The sequence below is a fragment of the Centruroides sculpturatus genome, unplaced genomic scaffold (genome assembly GCF_000671375.1).
Source record: "Centruroides sculpturatus isolate CEXI.00-Female unplaced genomic scaffold, Cexi_2.0 scaffold361, whole genome shotgun sequence".
Taxonomy (NCBI): domain Eukaryota; kingdom Metazoa; phylum Arthropoda; class Arachnida; order Scorpiones; family Buthidae; genus Centruroides; species Centruroides sculpturatus.
The window spans coordinates 156,861-169,262 of NW_019385072.1; the positions used below are offsets into that span (position 1 = coordinate 156,861).

Consider the following 12,402-nt stretch of genomic DNA (forward strand, 5'->3'; position numbering starts at 1 on the left):
CTCGTTATTTAAAATTTTCGCGTGACAGCAGATGGCGATAAAAATAGAGAAGTAAGCATGTGTTTTGAATTTGAATTTGATGAAATTATAAAATAATAGTTTTGGTTATTTTTCCACGAGATTATAATACTGTATATATAAACCATTATTGGTTAAAGTATACCTAGACAACCCTAATGGCGGCGCTTCGGTTAGGTTAGATTAACTATACGTTTAGTAGACGTTTCCTTTTCTTTATTTTGTTCAAGAACTACCGTGAATCAATAACTAGTGACGTTTGGCACTCGGCGGCCCGCCGGCGGTTCCCCTCCGGGAGGAGTCCGTCGGGACCACGAAGAGTCGGAAACGCCGCCATTGGGGTTACCTAGGTATACTTTGACCCCATTATTAATATTAGAATAAAAAATATGCACATACATTTGGTTAGTAATGCATTGTTATCTGCATTGCATACATTGCAGCATGCATCTCTAATACATGCTGCAATGTATACTGAATTTTGCAATTAATTTTACTGTAACATTGCATTTATGTATTTTCACGAACACAGTTTTAGGTATTTAAAGGAAACTAAGGAAACTGTTTAAATAAAAAGTATATTGATTTATGGTCTACATGGTTTAATAAATGTATAAGTGGTAACTATAGATTACCATATAACTTTAATTACCTGTATTTTATTATAAATGACTGAAGTGAATCAGAACAATATTCTCAGATTCCTTCAATTGGGAAAGAAAATTTTTATATATGTATATTGGTATATGTGTGAGAATTTTAGCTCAGATATTATTTTAAGTGGCAGATATGATAAATTGCATCCTCAAATATGGCAATGTTAAGTGTCTTCACATTGGCAGTTAAATCAATCGTGACTGACTCATTAGCAGAAGGAAACAAATTAATTTTACAGTTATACTAAATTATTTGGGGCAGTGCTACAGTTTCTCCATCCAAAAAGAAGAAATATCTGATTCATCACTTAAGAATATACAGGCTATATGGCATGAACTTTCCCAAGAAAAGAAGCTAGTTTTTTGAGACTTGTGGGACTTTACAAAGATTTGTAATCTTTGTAAAATAGTAAGTTCTGATGATGGTTTGTAAAATACTAAGGCTGAGTAAAGGCAAAAGGAAAAGATATTCAGTATGGTAAGAAAAAGACAGCGATAGGAAATAAATAACAGAAAAATTATTGTCTTTCATAATTGCAGTGAAAGTTAATAAACTAACTGATAGCAATCGTCATGAGTACATTGTACTGTAACTAAAGAAATTATTAACAAAGCAAAACATTGCACAAAAACATATAACAGGAGGCACCTACACCTAGATTTATCCTAGGTTTTTATACCTAGATAGATTTGTACCTAGATAAATCTACATCTAGATTTATGATATGTTCTATCTTGATGTGTCGTGAATTTTGATTCTGCATGATGCACTCATCATGCAGAATCAAAATTCATGACACATCAAGATAGAATCTAGGTATATGTCCCATAAAATAGTTGACCTATTTTTAAATTGTGCAGTCTAGAGTATGACAATAGCTTTATAAGATATCATATGCGGAGATGATGTTAAAATTTTCTTTATTAAAGGTATTGAATATAAGCATTCTACAATATCAATGTTAATTAATAAAAAATTATTTTGCTTTTTATGCTGTCAATGTTTTTATACCAGCGTCCCAGCTATTCCCCATTTTAAAGGTTGTCAAGTATGTATGTAATATGTTTTGTGTTACATCATTAGTTTTTAGAGTACTATACATTTTATAATAGTTTTTATTTTATTTTTTTGTAAATGTTATGTAATTCATATGTAGCTCTTACAAATATTCAATTATAATTTTAACCACAAAACAACCATTTATTAGGCAGTAAATGTTTATTATTCAAGTGTTTCCAATCATCTTAATCAATCTTCTTTAGGTGTTTGAATTTTTTAATTTGCAAAAGAATAAAGTTGCTACTTATTGTATAGTTGTTTACAATGTTCCATTATAGAATAGAAATGTTGTAAATAATTATAGAATAAGTAGCAGCTTTGTACTTTTGCAAATTGTAAAATTCAAATATCTGAAGAAGGTTGATTAAGATGACTGAAAACGTTTGAATAATAAATATTCACTGCTAATAAATGGTTGTTTTCTGGTTAGAAAGTATGTAACTTTATTACAATTGATCTCTCATAACAGACACAATTTCTCATCAAGTTGACTTCCTTGTTTGGAGTTTACATGGTTGCAGTTAAATCAATTCAAAAGATTCAACACTATTCCTTGATGAGTTCTTAAAATCATTTGAGTGCATGATTTTATTACAACACAGTAAAATTTCTATGTTAACTAACTTGCTATTGTAGGAGTTTGCTTAGTACAGTGGTGCCTCGTACAACGTACTAATTCCGTTCCAGGTGCACGTCCGTTATACGAAACGCATTTTTCCATAGAAATACATGTTAAAACATATAATTCGTTCCGCAGCATAAAATAACCGTACTGTACCATAAAAAACGAAAATGGAGCAGACACCAATTATGCCGGGTAATCAGATGTGAGGAGGAGGTGGAAGAACACTTTCTTTACACATTCATACAGATACACACTTTTTACACATTGCAGCAGGTCCCTTTTTATTGTTTTTTAATCGGAGTCAGATTCAGGAGAGGCTACCAGGACTTGCAGAGTCAACTCCTCTTGTTCCATCCTTTGTTTTTTGCCCGCTGGCTTCTTGAAAAACATGACCAAGGTGGTCTGTTTCTCTTTCTTCTTTAACACCTGTCGGAAATGACGGACAAAGGTGTCATCGTAGAGATCATTGATCCTGTTGGCCTCAGCTCTGTTTGGATAATGAGTGTTGGTAAACTCCTGAACCTCTCCCCATTCGACAAGAAAGTTTTTGTCAACTTTCACTCCTGATGATTTCTTGCTTTGTTTCAATTGAAATCACCTTTCTGTTTTTTTAGAAGCCATGATGCATTATAAATGACTTAACTTGCCAGATTATATGATACGAATAATTCTTTATTAATTAAGATCACTAAACACTTCTACGAGCTACTCTCGCTCCGTTTGTTTTTTACAACCTCTTTTCGTCCCGCCACCTCGGCATCTACACAATTACATTTCGTTTATTTGAATCGTCAACATATATTACATTACATTTAATGTTTATTTAAATCATCAACATATATTACATTACATTTCTACTTCAGATATACTAATAATACATTCTAATAATACTAATATATCCTAAAAATAGCAGATTGTCATTGGCAACGGCAAAAGAGTGGAAACATCATTCGCACTTGTTCGAAGAAAGTGCATTGTTCGTCTCACGTAACTGCCGAACGGAAAGTCCGTTGTTCGCAGCGTCCGTTATTCGAGGCGTACGTTATACGAGGCACCACTGTATATCTATTCATATCAATCTGTAATGTTCCTTACATATATCACAACAATGAGGTTGGTCCAAAACAACTCTGTGGACATGAATTCAGTCTCAGAATTGTCATACCTATTGTCTTGAACTCTCTTCACATTCTTGTGTCATTTATGACAGATTGAAATTTTTTTAAATAGCCAACAAATGATAGAGACAGTTGCATTTATCATAAGAAAGAAGACGAACATCTGTGTAAGCTACAGGCCTTATGGTAAATTGATTGCCAAGTAAGTTGTTCAGCAACCATCTATCACTGGTTGGCTATTCGCGTTTTTCACCGGATGCTTGCCCTCTGGTGTTTAAAAACAGAACTACTCTATCTGGGTCGTTTGAATGTTCTTCGTATATTGTCAACGGTAGAGATGAATAGTAAAAGTAAAAGTAAAGCTTTCTGTTGTGTTCCAAATTGTAATTCCAAAGCCATACGTGATCCCGATATAAGTTTTCATGTATTCCCACATGAAAAACATGTATTCCCACATGTATTCCCACATGAAAAAACATGGATTTTTCGTAAATCAGAATTCGGAGAATCTCAGAAATGTAATAGACGGAAAGAGTGGATTCGACTGTTAAGAATTGGTAAAAAAGTTACGAAGTATATGGTAGTATGTTCGAAACATTTTACTCCTGAAGATTATATTTTGTCATGTATGCTATCATGTTTTTATAAATATGTTTAGATTATTGTAATTCGATAGTATTAAAAAATTAAACTGAAAAAGATTGCATAGAGTCTAAGTATAAAGTAATTTAGTATTTGTATTCGTTTTTAACCTATACTATAGGATTATCTTCAATAAAATGTAATTCTATTCAATTTTATATTATATGTCGATAAACTTTAAAATTCCAGTAATTTTGTGTGGGATAGAAGTCAATGCTGATGTTTGCAGACAAAGAGCACAAAAATGCACAGAACGATCTTGCTCGTTTTTCTCGATAATACCACATAAAATGACGTGCCCTGCTAGTAATATTTGTTCTCCTTCTATAAAATTTCTCGATGAACTGCTACAAGTAGCATATTTCATTATATCAGATAGTAATATATAATTCATTTTACATTGACGACTAACAAACGACCCAGATAGAGTAGCCATTTTGTAAAAATACAGCGCCCTCTATAGTTCATGAAAAACGCGAATTTAGAAAACTGTTACAATAGAAAGTACTACATAAGAACTTGGTGAGTGTCTTTGTCTATATCCTTATCTATTCTTAATCTGTAGTGAAGACAAAACATGTTTTTGTGTTGGAAAAGAGAATCTGCAAGTTTTGATATGATTCCATGTAAATACTAACATTAAAAATAAGGTTGAAATTATTGAATATCACAGGTGAGAGAAGTGTGGAATGAGAAAATCAGTAAAATTGTTCAAGATTGGGAAAATGTAAGCTGCAGAAATTGTCAAGAAACAACTATTCAGCCATTGATTCAGTAATGAGAACAAGCAACAAATCAACAGTTGCATGGTGGGAATAGCACTCTCATTGACAAAGTAGTCATAGAACAGTTCTGCACAGTCAGAGTTTCTATTTCAGGGCAGATCATACAAGCCAAAGCTTTACAATTTGCATCTGAATTTGATGCCAAGAACTTCAAAGTCTCAAATGGATAGCTCAAAAAATTCAAAACTGATATAATATTAAATTCAAAACTGTTTGTGGAGAATTGTGTGGATTTGATTGTAATACAGTATTATAGGGGAAGGCTAAGCTTTCTTTCATTATCACTGTTTTAATAATTCTTCAGAAAATATTTTAAACACTGATAAAAAAGGACTATTTTTTGCACTCTTTCAGACAAAACTTTGTGCTTCAAGAATGAATCATGTTTTGGTAGCAAAATAGTAATAATGACTGACAAGTTTGTTATATTCAAGTATTGAGTGGAGAATGTGAGAAACACCTGGTACTTAGAAATGTTTCCAAACAAGATGTTTCAAGAATATAGACATTATAAAATTTGAAATTGAGTGGAAATCAAACAGAAAGAATGATGAGAAATTGTGACAGAGTGGCTGAAATAGCTGAACAGGAAATGTCATAACAAAATAGGAAAGTGCTTTTGTTTCATAATGCAGCATCACATCCAGAAAATCAGCTCAAAAATGTCAAGATTATTATATTTCTACAACAAAATGTCACTTCACTTTCAAAGGTTGAGAGATTACTTCAAAATTCAGTTATAGTTTAACTGGATTATAATGTCATCCATGGGACCGGCAATTTTTTGACATTATAATCGAGTGCCATTATCTATGGGATCATAATTTCAATCTCATAAAAAGTATCAAGTGTGTTTAAGGATCTATTATAAAATCCATTCTAATTTAACATTGTATGTATACAGTGATGATATTCGAAATATTTAACAAAGGGTTCACTAACAGAAATTTTTTCCTTAACAATTTCTTTTTGCTCAAATGGTGCATTAGCAACATTAGCGCAAAAACTGACCTTAAGATAGCCCTATAAATAAAAAAGATGTGTTCGCAAAATTAAGTCAGTTAAAATTTAACATTTTTTATGCCAGAACTATATATATATACATTTATAAATAATAAAAAAGAGTGTTCAAAATGGTTTATTTTGTACATATTTTATTACGACATGTGTTCCGCAGCCATCTTGGATTTTCTCGCGCGCGTGGGATTGTGGGATCTCTCTTATGCTGGATCTAGTTTCAAGAACTCTCTTGAGTCGACCGCGATTGAACCTCGTTTCAGTCGAGATTGAAACGGTCGAGGGAGATTGCACCAAGGCGAACGGGGTATAAGGCTCTAGTTTAGTAGTGTTACAGAGAATAATACGTATATTTTAATATATTTTTTAAAAGAAACAAAACCACTGAGAAATGTTACGTGTGATTAACAAGGTTCGGAAAACTTTGAAAATGTTAACAATGGGTTCAACCGAACCTGTGCGAACCCGCTGAATATCACCACTGTATGTATAACCATAAAATTACTGTATTTCTTATGGTAATACAGTATAGTGTATCTATTATGGTAGTAATAATTTATTATCTTATGTATAAAAGTGCAAACTAAATGTTTAAATTTACTTTATTTACATTATTATGTCTAAATTTACAACAATGTAATTAAAAATTTCAAAAATTAACCTTTTATAAGAAATTTTTATTTGTCTTAAGTTTTGATAATGGCAGCACTTCTGGTTTTGAGAATAATATCAAATCAAAAGGCAACAAAAAGTTAAATTAATGTATGCCAATTAAAAAAACACAATAATAATATTCACTTTAAAAAAGTCAGTTATTTTAGATTGTAGGTGTTCACTAAAATTGTTTATCACTGTAATTTTCTAAATTATAGACTTTGTTCATTATTTCCGATGAAGTTTTCTGAGATCTGTAAAACATTTTCAGTAATCTTATTGCATTACATGCTTCCCTGGTTGATGGCACTGTATTTTCTCTGTCTGATGTTTCATCTTCATCATCATCCACATTTTTTTCATCTGAAGATTTAATTTGCTAAACTATATCTGCATCCGTATAAGATTCAGATGTTATTAAATCTTCATCTACACTCTCATATTCAGTAGCAGCTGGTGACAAAAATTTGCCGTTTTCTGAACTTTGAAGTGTTTTAATTAATTCTGATAGAGTAATGTCGTCGTCCTCATTATTGTCATCATTTATAAATGTAATAGGCATTTGGCCATTACACAATTTCGCATGGCAAAAACAGTTTGGTATTATTAGCAAACTAACTTTACACCAAGATTTTTCCAAAACATCAACTGCATCTAATAAAGAAATTGTCATTTTATTGTTATCTTCCATATTTGTAATAATTTTTTGTAAAAGAATTTTTCTGAAATGAGATAATTCTTTATAATTCCTTGATCCATTAGCTGAAGTACGCTAGTACAATTCAGAGGAAGGAATACAAGTTTAATACTTTTTAAATTTTCTAAAATTGCATATGCTGGGCAATTATTGACAAGGAGTAAAACTTTTTTCGTTTACCAATAAGTTCTCTATCCCATTTTCAAATTTCTTCTTCAAAAATCTCAGATGTCATCCATGTCTTTTTGTTGGCTTTGTAATTTACTGGTAGTTAGTGATTGCAAATTTACCAGGTATTACATTACCATAATTCGATAATTACAGTAGATCCCCCTATAAAACCGTTTCCTATAGTTATGATTCCTATAAAAATTGTGGCATTATCCGTAAACAACGGTAAAAATAACTCCTATAATACGTAAAACGTCATCGGGCAGCCGAACTACTTACCCGCCGTCCGTAGCGCCACGCTACGGAGAGATTTCTATCGTCTGGACAGTATTATATAAATTATATATAAATTAGGTACTGTACATATAATTATATATTAATTATATATAAATTAGGTACTGTATATATAATTATATATTAACTTAATTTATTGTAACTTTATTATAATTAAATATATATTTTTCGCCGTCTAGCGTCACGCTACGGCGAGTTAGGCGACCTATCGTCTGTTTAGTACTGTAATTTTATACATTTCTTGTGAAAGAAACATTTCTTATTTAACGGCCATAAAAATTATTTATATTAATGATGTCTCCAAAGGTCAACGAAGTTTTCGCAGAAAAATAATATCAGAAATCGCGGCCGCAATTTGATGCGCTGTTCCGCGACGAAACCAAGCTTTAGCAACGAGCGTAGTCAAAGGGTACACACTCGGTAAGTAATCCTACAATTTTTTGTTTATAACGTAGTTTATACGGATTATTTTAAAAAAAATATACGTATTTTGGAAATGTTGAGTCGAATTAGTCTAGAATCGATTAATTTTATGAAAGAAAACCTTTCAAACAGCCGTAGTCCGTAAACTATGATTCCTACAAAATTGATTCATAAAGAACGGAACGTATCTACTGTCTTATAGGGGGATCTACTGTATATTTGGGATTACCAGTAAATTTGTATTAACAAATGATTTAAAACGAAACTGAATTACTAACAAAATTATTGGACAGCCATGTAATTTTGTAAGCAGAATCTTAAAAAAATAATACATTTAGGCTCTCGTAGTCTAATCTAGATCTAATTTTCGTACAAATGGCAGCTGCATTAGAAAAAGCTTTCTTGGAATCAATACTAGTTGGACATCTCTCATTAGAGCATTGAAAATCTTTTTAAGATACGTTCTTTGTATTTTTTGCTTATATTATATTTTTAGTTAAGAAAGAAATACTTCATTTATTTCTTAACTATATCTTTCACACTTTTAAACTTACTTACTGTAGGGGAGGGTGGGGATGAAAGGGACAAGGGATGAAAGGGACAGCCTCTATAACTTGCTGCTAAATTACTTATGGAGCTTCGCTATTTCATGGATAGATGACACTAATAGTCCATAGTTTTCACACATTTGTAGGGTCCAATACATTAGCACCAGTGCTTGGAATGCCTGGATGAGCAGAAAACGCATGCAAAAGTTTTTTTCATTTCTTACATTTAGGGGTAAAATCTCAAACATAGTCATTGGATAATGTATTTAAATCAGGATAATTACTTTGAAACCTCTAAAATATGTTTATTTAATCAGTTTTAAATTATATTTCACTGTCAGAAAGTTAAGTTGTAGTTTTGGTTGTTTGAGGCCTGGGGGTTGAAAGGGACAGTAAAATAGGGAATGAATGGGACATGTCCCTTTCAACCCCATATTGACATTTTTTGCATGTTTCTAATGCTAAATTTTTTTAATAGAAAAAAATTGCCTCGAAAGTATATAAAAAAAAAAAAAAAAAAAAGAACGTGAGACGCCAGAAGTGATTCAAGGGGCAATAATTGAAGTTGTTGAAAAAAGAAGCATCAATCAGGGCTACAGCCAGTGCCCAAGGAAATGCAAAATTGCATTTGGCTAAACTCGCTTCAAAATATAAAAAAGACAATGTAGTGTATTCACTGCATGTGGGTAACAGGAAAGTTTTTACTACAGAAATGGAGACAGAATTAACATTGTATTTAATGCAAGCATCATCAATGAGGACAAAATCTAAAAAGCAGCTGTTGCAACATATTCCAGAAGAAACTGAAAGTGAAGATGAAAGATCTCAAAGCAGCTCTTCCTCAACGTCTGATGCAACATCGAGTGAGGGATCTGATATCAAAAACACTGTCAAACATGTTCAGCCCAATGATTTCATTTTAGTCAGATTTGCAAAAAAACTTCTGTTGTTTACTTTGTGGGAAAAGTTTTGAAGAAACTGAGTGATGAAGACTTGAAAGTCAAGTTTATGAATAAATATTGGGATGTTTCAAGTTTATATTTCCTGAGGAGGATGATATCAGTGATGTTTTAAAACTACCCCATCCATCCCAAGCAGGAGGAACGGCAAGAGCAAGCAAACATTACATTTCCCACCGATTTCACTTCATATCAGCTGGGATAAATTGCGAAAAACATTCTATTGACCAAAGAAAGACAGTTTAATTATGTGATAGCCTACTGATTGTGATATTCTTTAGTTATTGTTCTTTGTTTGAAAAGATTTGATATTCTTTGTTTTAAAAATATTGATAATTTTTAACTGTTTAAAATAATTGTGATGTCACAAAATTCATATTATTAAAACTGTAATTTTTAAAAATTTTAGTCTCTAGTTTATCACTTTTCAGTTATAATGAAATTTGAAAACATTGAGATAACTAATTCCAAGTTTTACATTAAAACGCGGGTAGTCCCTTTCATCCCCGAGGGTGTCCCTTTCAACCCAGATGTGGGAATGAAAGGGACACGTGGAGAGGTCTTTAAAAATGTGAAAATGTTCAACTACCAATATAATAGGATGAATTCACAATATGGTCAGAATAAAGTAAAGGTCTAATGAATCTTTTGCACTAAAAATAAAACTGATTAGAAGTGAACTTTTTCAGTGAAAAATAAAAATATGAATTTTGTCCCTTTCATCCCCACCCTCCCCTATATTACTGTTATCAGTGTCTATGCTCGTTTAATGTTTAATGATTAAGTATAATTTTTCTTTCATTGTTAAATTTGACTTTTCTATTGTGCACTTTGTTCTCATTGGATGTGAGAAGTTGGTATGGTAAGCAATAAAGACCTTGCTAGAATCTGAGTCTGAACTAATTTCAGTGACATGCTCAAGTCATGATACATTTTCATTTTTTGATAAGTGCTTGATTATTTCTAGAATCCTATTCAAAATTATATTTTTGTTAACATTATTGGATATTTTGTGTTACTTATATTTGTTCAATTTTTCTGGGTTATTTTCCTGTATTATACTCTAAAAATGGATTTTGATTTTGGAGTATAATACAGGGAATCAAGTTATAAAAAAACTAGAAAATTCCTTTTAATAACATTAATTAATTTAAATTATAAATTGAATGACCCATCACCATCTGCACTGCTTTCTTGCTATGGTATGGAGGAGACAAAAAAGAAATCTGCTTCCCACGGAAAATACCTGTGGAAATTTTAAGAAAATAAATATTGGGTTAATTAAGAGGATTTTTAACCAAAATACTGGTATAAAAATTAATTACCAGTGTAAGATATGCACGTGGTGATTACACTTCGTGGTAGAAGTTGAAAAAACAATACGCATAAAATTCCCTTTTCACCAGTGTTTATTTTCCTTGAGTTTACAGGATTCTTGTTTTTCGATTCCGACGCTCCTTATATTAAAGATTTTTACAATTTTCGAAGGTTAAGTTTTTCTCTCGTAACAAAATATTTTACCGCGGTACAATATAAAAAATGAAACTATGACTAATGCTTAAAAACTATTTATACTAAGAAAAAAAAAAAAGGGGGAGGAGGAAAAAATAGACAATAGGATAGATAGGGTACCCAGTGCCGATGATCTTGGACTGCTGGTGGTGGTGGCCTATTGGTGAAATCTTGCAGACAGTAAGTCAAAAAAATGACTCAGGCTTTCTAAACAATCTTTTGGAGGTTCTTACACCGATGTATGTGTTCTGACTCCTTCCGATCGCTAACTTCTAGTCTCCACTTGTCCTACTGTTGCTGCCGAAACAACCGGGAGGTCTCCTTCGCACGTCTTAGTTTTACAACGCCTGAGCCAGAAAGTGAGTTCGAAGTTTCCCTTTTTGCCCTCAGGCTACCGCCTCTTCTTTGTTCTTGAAAGTAGGTCACCACCACCTTATCAGGAAAGGATTAGAGAAGAATTTTCTAGAAAGTTATAGACAAAGGAAGAAAGAAAAAGAAAGGAAACGAAGAAAATACAAATAAAAATATATACATAAAATAAGGCATACGGCCACACCAGTAAATTTACTGGGATATAATTTTCCTAGTTTACCGGTATAAAGGTAAACCAGTTACCGGTAATGCAATCACTACTAGTAGTGCTTTTGTTTTTAAAACATTTTGGATTCTTTGATTTTCCTATTACAAGAAGTTTTCTTTTGTCTGTACCAGTCATATTTAGTGCAAACAAAAGCTGTTATCCTATCCTTTTGCAAGTTTTTCATCAACACATTTTTCATTTAAATTTTAAAATTTTAATATGTAGATGAAGGCAGATAATGCAGATGAAACTGGAATATTTTACAAACTTAAAAGTTTGTAAAATATCCCTGTTTTTAAATTTAAATGTTTTATCTGGTTTACCAGATAAAACATTTAAATTTGGGGAAAGTGTGTGGAGAAACAAATCTCCACACACTTTCCCAAAACTTATGCCATGTCTTTGTTTAAAATGATCTAGCCGTCCATTAGAACATTTAAAGTTAGTATCACCTAGTAGTCATCCAAATTATTCTGCTTTTTCCATTAGTATCAGTCCATTTAGTGGTAAATTGGAACTTCTGCATTGGTTAAACCACTTAATTCGAGCGGCATCAATATTTGCTTTTTTACATAACTTAATTTTTTTCACTTGTCTCTTGCCATCTTGGACACTTCAAAATTTTCTTTCTCTTTTTATTATT

General features: G+C 31.9%; 1 protein-coding gene across 2 annotated transcripts in view; it reads left to right on the plus strand.

The window, feature by feature from the left end:
• LOC111634233 (armadillo repeat-containing protein 7-like) overlaps positions 1 to 12,402 on the plus strand; it is a 39,935-nt gene continuing 27,533 nt past the window's right edge. The window contains exon 1 of one of the 2 annotated variants that reach the window (XM_023378959.1): positions 1 to 51. The gene's annotated coding sequence lies outside the window, so the exon portion shown is untranslated. Of the gene's footprint in view, positions 52 to 153; positions 369 to 12,402 lie in introns of those variants that run through there. The other variant, XM_023378960.1, reaches the window with a different exon arrangement.